Consider the following 10,578-nt stretch of genomic DNA (forward strand, 5'->3'; position numbering starts at 1 on the left):
CTTCAAATAGAGTAACAATAATCTTTTATTTATTTTACGCACTTTTACAGCAAAATGTTTATGACAGTTTCAGGGATAGTGTGGGATTCGTTAAAACACAGTAGTATTATTTGTACAAAAAGGAATTTCTATATGTCAGTTAATTATGGGATATAAGCCCGTTAGGTTCGGAATAAACCCAGAGGATATAGCGGTTTCATTTCATTTAAAAAATAATCAGGAAAGATATGGGTCATCAAATGCGGTTTCCATTAACTTTGGTGTAGATTAATGTTTTAGTTTTAATCAAAGCGCCTCCAATTATATCTACCGTATGAAAAAACACGAAATTCCCTAAACACCTTGCCATGCATATCAGTTTTTACTGTGGTTGGTAATACATTTATTACTGAAAATGATGGAATTCTGATTTTTGCACTTTAAACATCTTTGTATTCGATTTTTCCTCTGCGATAAGTATTTTCCCACGGAATCTAAGTAAGATTTTTTGTACCTTTGGCAGGGTATCGTGTATACGACAATATCTTCAAGTATTTTTTATTTCTCAATAACATTGGTGACCCTTGGTCTGATTGTATTCCCGAACTAAAGGCAAAAATATTTTCTCTCAAGTTTCATATTTTGCAGATGTCATCCTCTTATGGGATTTGGAATTTATTGATGTATGTTTATTTTAACCTTTTTGTGTCTACATAGGAATGTCGACTCTCCTTTATGAACTGGTTTTACTCTTTCAATCAAAAATCATTATTCTTCTGTATCTCCCCTGGTTTACTATATAATATATATAATATTATATATATATATATATATATATATATATATATATATATATAATACACACACATATGTTTGTGTGGATATCTATTTATATATATATATATATAATATATATATATATATATATATATATGTGTGTGTGTGTGTGTGTGTGTATATATATGTGTGTGCGCGTTTTGTCTATAATCAGGTAACTTTGAATAAATTTCCTTTCAAGTGGTGGGCCATAATAGGTATTGTGTGGGTTCTGCTGCCTTGGGGAGTGCCTTTGGTATAGTAGAAGCGTATTGCATGTTCTCCTTTGATGGAGAAAATGTCCTATAATACTGAAGGAGCCTCGGTCTCTTAATGCCAGCAGCGGTCACATACTTTATGGGACACAGAGTTCTGGTCATTGCTGCCATTGTATCTCTCTCTCTCTCTCTCTTTCTCTCTCTCTTTCTCAGACAGTGTAATTAGTCTACTCCCATGTTTTTCTTCCTTCTTACCCTCAAACTTGTTCAAGTGACATTTGTTAACCCCTCCTTCCTCAAATTATTAACTGGTCTGGACAATATATGTAGAATTACGTTTCACAGTTTCCTGAGTTTATATTGAACTGTGACTTAGTCAGTCTGACAGTTGATGTTATGGAAAATACATTTATTGTTGGTTGTACTGCTGAGGTTTATTGCAGATTTCCAAATTTATTACTTAAAATCTTTTACTTTTTACCATGGCTTAATTCCATATTTAGTTTAGAAGGCTGAAATTAATTGATATTACTTTTTTCCCTCAGTTACAAAAAAATTATTTTACTATTCAAATTCTGTCTCTCTTTGTGCACACCACACCATGTTTGTGTGTGTGTGTAATATATATATATATATATATATATATATATATATATAATATCAGAGTGCGTATTCCCACGGTTCAGTGACAATAACTATGAGAGTGTGAACACCGTGCGGTGGTTTTGAGGCGACGGTATTACCGCCGCGTTCGCTAATGGTACTTAACGATGTTGACTCTCCAAAATAGATGCTTTGTATATTCAGTATAATAATTGTCATAAAATGGGAGGGAGAAATCTCCTATTTCACGGACCTGTCCTCGGCATTTATGTTCTTCTTTGTTTTACTGTTTATATGTTAGAATTATTGGAATTAGGCTATTATATTCCAGCTATCCTTAATATTCTGATTTGTTTCCTGTGTAAGTAAAATAGAATTACTGAAATTACTATGAGATTCAGGGCCTCTGTAACACGGTTTTTTCGCGATAACTTTTTATCTATGCATTTCATAAATATAACGCTTATTCAGAATACGTGTTATATCTACACATAAATTTTGATTGTATTCTGCATTACGCAGGTTGAATAAATTTGGTACTTATAATGTAAAAGTAACTTTTTTTTGAAGACGGGCCAACTTACTCAGAGAAAAGGTTTCGAACGCACTCGTTACGTAACTTATGACAGCATTTCTTCCCTCTTTCTCGATGGATGATTGGCTATACGTAACGAAGGCTAAACCTCTGGCAACAATGACATACAAATTTAAATACAAGCAAAGCAGTACACCTTTATGAACTCTGGAACCTCTCCACTGATAATTGTCATAATGAACAAACCAACAAAATATGTTAATAAATACAAAAACACTTCGATTATTAGTCTAACTCCCAAAATAGGTTTCCTAAGAAATTACAGTCTACTTTATAGGTCACAATCAGATTGACAAGATGTGGGGAATAGTAGGTAATTTTCAAAAACATAGTAGACAAGCTTGATTTGATAACTGCTATATCCAATGTCAAGCAATTTTTATTCATTGGCTATCTACCTATTTACTGAAAAAAAAAAAATAGCCGGTACCGTATATTAGCTTTAAACCTTCACCAATAATTATCGTCAGAATGATGACTTCATGAGGCTCCACCCACTTTCGCCTCGTTATAATTATGGATAACACTGAAGGCTACCATGGGCATTGTTGGATTAGAAAATTTAACTTCTGGCTATAAAAACTAATTCCTCGAGTAGTTGGAAGAAGTGCTAAATGATATTCAAGGATCCCAGCAGTTGGCCTAAACGTTAAATTCATGTATATTACTGGTATACTGTTGCGGCACTACTGCTACAGTAGTATTACTATGCAAGCACTGTAGAAAAATGCACACTTGTGCGCATTTTGTTTTTTACATATTATATGTATAGAGTTTGGTTGTGGTTTTTATGTTAATATTTGCTCAGGAATAGCTATTTTTTTTATATTAAAAGCAAATGCATTTTATTTGCATCCCTAAATACCTCTTAGGACAATTAAAAGTAACGAGCCATTCCTGAACCATATATTTAAGTTTGCCAGGTTGTTCGCCACCTAACACCAGGCTTAGAAACCGTTGTCGGCAGCGAGCGACCTGAAGAAGGCAGTACGGAGACCTCAGCGTAAGCTACAGGACCAGATCAGTCTTCTCCGGATTTGAAAATTATTACAGCCAAGAAGCAATGGCTGCCACAAATTAATTTGAGGACCGTGGCTCTGGTCGTAATTTCTCACGGATGAATGTCATCGACTTGAACACCTACTACTCAAGAGCTCTACAGTAGGCTTCCATCATCACCACTACCTTCGTCACTGCTTTATTATGGACCTAAATGACTGGCTATTTGTTGAGGTAAGGTTTGCAATATGTACGGTGCATTTGCTTTGCAAACTTTTAACGATAGTTACGTTATTAGTATAACTAGTGTCTAGCAACCAAACCCATATATATATATCATAAAGTCGGAAGGTGTCTTATATTACGTTAACTTTTGTCATTCATGCAGTCATCACTTAAATTTATTTACATTTTTTTTGAACGTTAAGGACACTGTAAGGAGTTATTTAGATAAATTTTATTTGATATGAAGTTTTATATTTCCGTATAGTTCACTTAACGTACAAGATTTTTTTTCAAGACTAAGCAACATATATGCACATTCATGTTTGTAGCCCCTTGCATTTCAAGTTTTATAATGTTACGTGTAATGGGTTACAGATCCTTCTGATGTTTCGGAAAATAAGGGGCAATAGTGCGGACCGAATGCAGGTTCTCTGACGGATAGAGCGAGAACGTCCACGCTAAGTTTACAAAGGTTTTGCAACTCTACAGGATCATCCTATTTCGCCAGTCATATCCTTATTGTCAATTGTCTAGTTTTTTCAGTTTTTGTAAATTAAAATAATTTGTATAACATATTTTTGCTTTACCTTTATGTTAAATTGCTCTTTGTGTAACTGCTTTTCGAAAATGGCGACGAGGATGGGATTGGTTGCGAGGTCCATTGCCTTGAGTATTTTTTTTGTTGACATTCCTTGAGCAGGTTGCGTTCCAGAGTCACGGCACTCTCAAAATATTTCCCTATATTATATTTAGTTTTATAGAGTTCATTTAATTTTTCGCAAGATGCCGCCAAAGAGTATTTCGCGTAGTTCTCGTGCAGCCCTAAGGCAGCAAGTTACCAAGAAGTGTAATTTGATAGAAAATGTTTATTTCTTCGATGTCTGTAAGCGATGCTAAGGAGCATATGAACGTATTGTTGGACCTTAAAGAAAAACTTGACAAAGTGAATAAAGAGGTTTTAAATGAAATTTGGGGATAGCGCAGGTGAATTCGCGGATAGCGATAAATGGTGAGTGAGGAAATGGATACTTGGCGGTTTGTTTATGACGATCGTTTGAATAAGTGTCTTTCTCTCCTTAAGACCACGGTGTCTCCTTCGGATCGTTCGCGTCCTGAAATTTCACAGCTTAAATTGCCTGAACTACCTTTACCGACATTTGCTAATAGGGAAGGTGAGGATATTTCGAAGTTTTTGCGAGAGTTTGAAGCGACTGTAGATAAGTATGATCTTAGTACTCACGTTAAATTTACCCTTCTTACGAGACAGCTTTCAGGTGACTCGCTTAAACTAGTAAGTTCTCTAGATTGTAGTAATCGTTCGTATGAAGAAGCTAAGAAATTATTACAGAAAGCGTTTGCAGATACTTTGTCTCAACAATACAGTGTTATTAAGCAGTTATCGGAGTTAAAGTTGACTTATCAGAGTGATCCATATGACTTTATCAGTAATATGAGAATTATTTGTAGTTAATTGAGGCTTAAACATAGATAGAGACATAGTTTTACAGTTTTTCATATGGAATGGATTTAATGACTGTTTCAAGAATCAGTTAATGCATATTACTGGCTCAAATAAACCCTCGTTGCAGCAAATAGATGAACATATCTTTACTGCTTTAGAGAGATATAAAGACATATCTAAGAAATTCAATGTTAGACAGGGAAATAATGTTCAGAGAAAGGTTGTTTCAAAGGATGTGTCGAAGTAAAGTTGTTTAGCTTCTGCTGTTGATGGTAGCGTTGAGAAATCCAAAGTTAAGGAATGTTCTTTATGTTTGGCAGATGATAAAGGAGACGTTGATCACCCAATTTATAAGTGTTCGGTATATGTAACTCCACAGAGTAAAATTGAAAAACTAAAACAGTTGAATTGTTGTACAAACTGTACTTATGATTCTCATAAAACTTCAGATTGCAGGTTTAAGTTTAACAGTAAATGTAGATATTGTAACAAGTGGCATTTCAGCTATCTTTGTAAATTTCGTAACGACCCAAAAAGGTAATGCTATAACCCTAAAAGTGATTCTGATAACCACGAAGTGAGTAACCAAAAGGTAAAGGTGAATAGTAAAGAGAAATCTAACTCTAATTCTGTTGTTTCTAATTTAACTTGGTCTGATTTGGGAGTTTTGAGAATCTCTTGTAACCCGGTGACTGCTATGCCTTCTTTTTCGTTGAATGACTCTGGGGATAGAGGTATAAAGGATTCGGGGAGTCAAGTAACTTTTGTAGAGGAAGATTGGGCTAAGAGTATGCAGTTTGAAGTGGTTGATCCGAATTATTCTTTGGTAGTGAATGGTATTAATTCTTCAAAGCCGTTAGCTACTGTGGTATACAAGGTCAAATTGAGTGAAAATTGTTTTACGCTATTGCTATAAAGTCCATTAATTTGAAATTAGTATTGCCAGGTGTATCTGAGGTAGCTCAAACCTTTAAAGATAAGGGCTATGTATTAGCTGACAAAACTTTGCATCTATGTAGGGACAAAATTGAAGATATAAAATTGCTTTTGGGAAATGATAACTCTCATTTAGTACCTCAGAAGGATGTGCTGTTTGGAGGTAGTTCTGAGGTGTTTCCCTCGGTCTACTTGGATTCACCCTTAGGAGTGATGCTAGTAGGTGACATTGAGAGGTATAAGCAGAATCTTGCTCTATTACCAGACAGGATAAAGCATTCTTCTGAAGTTTGTATAAATGGTGATTGTTCCCTTGAAGTGACGGCATTTTCGATACAGATGGATTGTTCTTAGATTCTGTAGAGAAATTTAAGTTTCTGCTTATGTTAATATTTCTTTGTTTTAAAAATGATAAGGGTCAGATTGTTGAAACGGAACTGAGAAAGCAGCAGAAGAAATTCTTTCCTCAAAGGCAGAAACTGTTTTAAACAGTGATTCTAAAGTGTACGACGAAGACTTTATGGAGGAGAACAGGAAAGTAGTAGAATTTGCTTTAGAAAATACCTTTAGAGATAGTGAAGGAAGGTTTGTTATGCCTCTGTTATGGAATGGGATGGGAAAGTAGCTCATTTGCTTGGAAAGATTCAAAGTTTGTCAAAAGCAATATTAAAGTCAAATTTTAAGAAATTTAGTAAAAAGGATAATGCTTTACATATGATTGATGAGGTTTTTAAAGAACAGGAACAGCTAGGCATTATAGAGAGAGTGTCTAACCACGAGCAATTCTTGGAGGATAACCCCCAACATAGCTTTCTACCTCACATGCCAGTGTTCAGAATGGACCATGAGTCGACAAAGTGTCGTAATGTATTTTTGTCCAATTTGTGTGAATCTGACCCAGGTAAACCTATAACATTATCACATAATCAAGCAATTTTTGCTGGTCCTTGTTTGAATAAGAAGATTTCAACTTCTATTTTACAGTTAAGGTTTAATGAAAAGTTGATATGTTTTGATATTAAAAAGGCATTTCTGATGATTAAATTGGTGCCTTCAGATCAAAGTAGGTTACTCTTTTATTGGTATAGAAATGTATCTAAAAAGGACTATTCCTTAATTGTTTATAAACATTGTAGACTACCATTTGGTTTGCCATGTAGTCCAGCTTTATTAATTGTTAGCACTTTAAAATTTTGATGTTAGAGGTCCAAGGTGACAATATTGATGTGAAGGAATTGAAGAAAGAGTATATAACTTAGATTACATGGATAACTTGGCTTTCACAACCAATGATGCTGAAAAGTTGAAATGGGCCTGGCCATAAGAAACTTAAAAGTATATTTTCTCCCTATCAATTTGAACTACAGCAATTCATAACTAATGATGACTCTCTGCAGCAACAAATAGATGAAGGTAAGGAAAAGACTCCTACAAAGGTAAAATTGCTTGGGTTGATCTGGGACAGAAGTAGTGATACTCTGTCGACAAGTAAATTGGTACTTGATAAGGATGCAACAACCAAAAGACAGATTTTAAGTTCAATTGCAGCCAATTTTGATGTGTTCTCATTTTATGGTCCCTTATTAAACAGGGCTAGATTATTTATGCATTCGCTACAGTGCAGCAAAAGAAGTGGATGGGACGATACCCTATCGGATGATGAATTACGAGAGTGGACTAATATTTGCAAGCAAGTGAATGGTGTTCCTGAAATTCCAGTGAAGAGATTTGTTGGTCGTAGGAATGATCCTTTCCAACTGATTGCTTTTTGTGATTCTAGCAAGCATATATATGGAGTTGTACTCTTTATCAAGAACTTGAGAACAAAGGAGGTAAGTTTTCTTCTATCAAAAAATAGAATAATTGGGCGCCAGTTAGAACTAAAGTTTATCCCTTTCTCTTGAATTTCAATCTCTTGTGCTTGGTACGGAAACTGTTGTTGATATTTATAAAGAACTCTGTGGTTCAGAGAGTGTATCTCCCATTAACATAACAAAGTTGGTAGTATTCTCAGATAGTGCAGTTGCACTGAGCTGGCTAAATTCTCGAACAAATAGGTTTGATAAATTAAGGAAACTAAGTATTTTTATTATGAACAGGTTGCACAGAATCGAGAATTTATGTGAAACTGTCCCTGTGACTTTCAAATTTTGTACAGGTATGATAAATCCTGCAGATTGTACTACCAGGTCCTTGTCTTATAAGAGGTTGATAAAATCAAATTTTTTCACAGACCTGATACCATTCAGGATATCTTGGAAGATGACCATTTGGATGTAACAATCCCAAATCCTTTAACCAACGTGCTTGAAGTTTCAGAGGGCCAGTGTGAGATAAGGAGTGTGACAGAGCCAGAGATGGGAGATATTTTAAATTCAACAATTTCAAGTTCCAGTTGGCTTCATTTGATTTCTGTCTACAAATATGTACTGACTTTCATAAACAATGTCAAACTGAAATTGAAGAACAAATCTGGCAAGTATGACCATTTTGAAGTTTTCAGTAATGAAGAAATTTCTTTGAAAGCATGGCAGATGATCATTTTGCATGATCAACAGCAAAATTTTCCTGAAGTTTTTAGATATTTCAGAGAAAGAAACCCTCAAATTAGAGATATTCCCAACATAGTGAGTCAACTGAATTTATTCATTGATAAGAAATCTGGTTTACTAAGAGTTAAAAGTAAATTTTGTAAGTGGAGAGACTGTAAATATGAATTCCCCATTCTTTTGGCTAAAAACAGTAAATTGACCGAAGAAATCCTAAACAAATTTCATGTTAAGTTAGCTCATTCTGGAATATATGCACATTCATGTTTGTAGCCCCTTGCATTTCAAGTTTTATAATGTTACGTGTAATGGGTTACAGATCCTTCTGATGTTTCGGAAAATAAGGGGCAATAGTGCGGACCGAATGCAGGTTCTCTGACGGATAGAGCGAGAACGTCCACGCTAAGTTTACAAAGGTTTTGCAACTCGACCAGGATCATCCTATTCGCCAGTCATATCCTTATTGTCAATTGTCTAGTTTTTTCAGTTTATTTTGTAAATTAAAATAATTTTTATAACATATTTTTGCTTTACCTTTATGTTAAATTGCTCTTTGTGTAACTGCTTTTCGAAAATGGCGACGAGGATGGGATAAGGAGTGTGACAGAGCCAGAGATGGGAGATATTTTAAATTCAACAATTTCAAGTTCCAGTTGGCTTCATTTGATTTCTGTCTACAAATATGTACTGACTTTCATAAACAATGTCAAACTGAAATTGAATTGAAGAAACAAATCTGGCAAGTATGACCATTTTGAAGTTTTCAGTAATGAAGAAATTTCTTTGAAAGCATGGCAGATGATCATTTTGCATGATCAACAGCAAAATTTTCCTGAAGTTTTTAGATATTTCAGAGTAAAGAAACCCTCAAATTATTAGAGATATTCCCAACATAGTGAGTCAACTGGAATTTATTCCATTGATAAGAAATCTGGTTTTACTAAGAGTTAAAAGTAAATTTTGTAAGTGGAGAGACTGTAAATATGAATTCCCCATTCTTTTGGCTAAAAACAGTAAATTGACCGAAGAAATCCTAAACAAATTTCATGTTAAGTTAGCTCATTCTGGAATATATGCTACATTATCTGAGGCTAGGAAACAGTTTTGGATTCCTTGTAGTTTTTCTACTGTAAAGAAAGTCTTGAAAGCTTGTGTTCACTGCCGTAGATTTAACAGTAGAACTATAAAATTAAACCAGTCTCCATATAGGGAATTTAGGGTTTCTCCTCCAACCATACCTTACAGGTACATTTTCATAGATTATTTCGGACCTTACTGGGTATATTGGATGGGTAAGAAATCAAAAGTTTGGATATATAGTATCACTTGCTTATGGTCGAGGGCCATAAATCTTAAGGTATGTGTAGACCTTTCAGAGATTTCCTTTTTGAGAGCACTGCAGCTCCATTGTTTCGAGTTTGGGGTACCTGAACTCTTGTTTAAGTGACCAAGGTTCACAGCTAACTTCGGGTGCTAGGACTGTTGAAAACTTTCTAAATGATAAGGACACATTATCTTATTTCAGGGAGAACAACATAAAACCTTTGAGTTTCCAGCAATACTATAAAGGTCACAGTGAACTTGGTTCTTTAGTGGAATCGTGTGTGAAGATGGTTAAGAGGCTTATTGAAGGTTCTGTTCGGAACATGGTCCTAGAATATTTAGATTTTGACTTTGCTGTCCAAAATATTGTACACTTAGTTAAATCGTCGTCCAATGCCTTTAAAGAATATTGCGAAGCAATGATGGGACTGAACCTGTACCCTCTCCTATAACTCCAGAAATTTTAGTTAAAGGACACTAATTAAATTCCTTAAATATTATTCCCCATTTACATCCTTTACCTAGGGCAGATGATACTTGGGTTCCTGATATATCTCCCATTGCCCATGTGAAGGACAGTCACAGAAAGTTACGAAAGGCTAGGGAAAGTATAATAGAGATATATAATAACGAGTTTGTTGTGCAGCTTGTGAACCAAGCAACTGATAAACGAGGTAGATACCAACCTGTTAATCATAAGCTATTGGAAGTTGGAGACATTCTCATTAAAGAACCCCTTCTCAAACCTACTAATTTTCCAATGGGTATTGTTAAAGAGATAAAAGTGAACTCTTTGGGTGAAGTAACTGGTGCAACTGTACTCAAAGGAAAAAGTAGGGAAGAAACTAAAAGGCACGTTTCCTCTTTGATTCC

This window comes from Macrobrachium nipponense, chromosome 19 (assembly GCF_015104395.2).
Source record: "Macrobrachium nipponense isolate FS-2020 chromosome 19, ASM1510439v2, whole genome shotgun sequence".
Taxonomy (NCBI): domain Eukaryota; kingdom Metazoa; phylum Arthropoda; class Malacostraca; order Decapoda; family Palaemonidae; genus Macrobrachium; species Macrobrachium nipponense.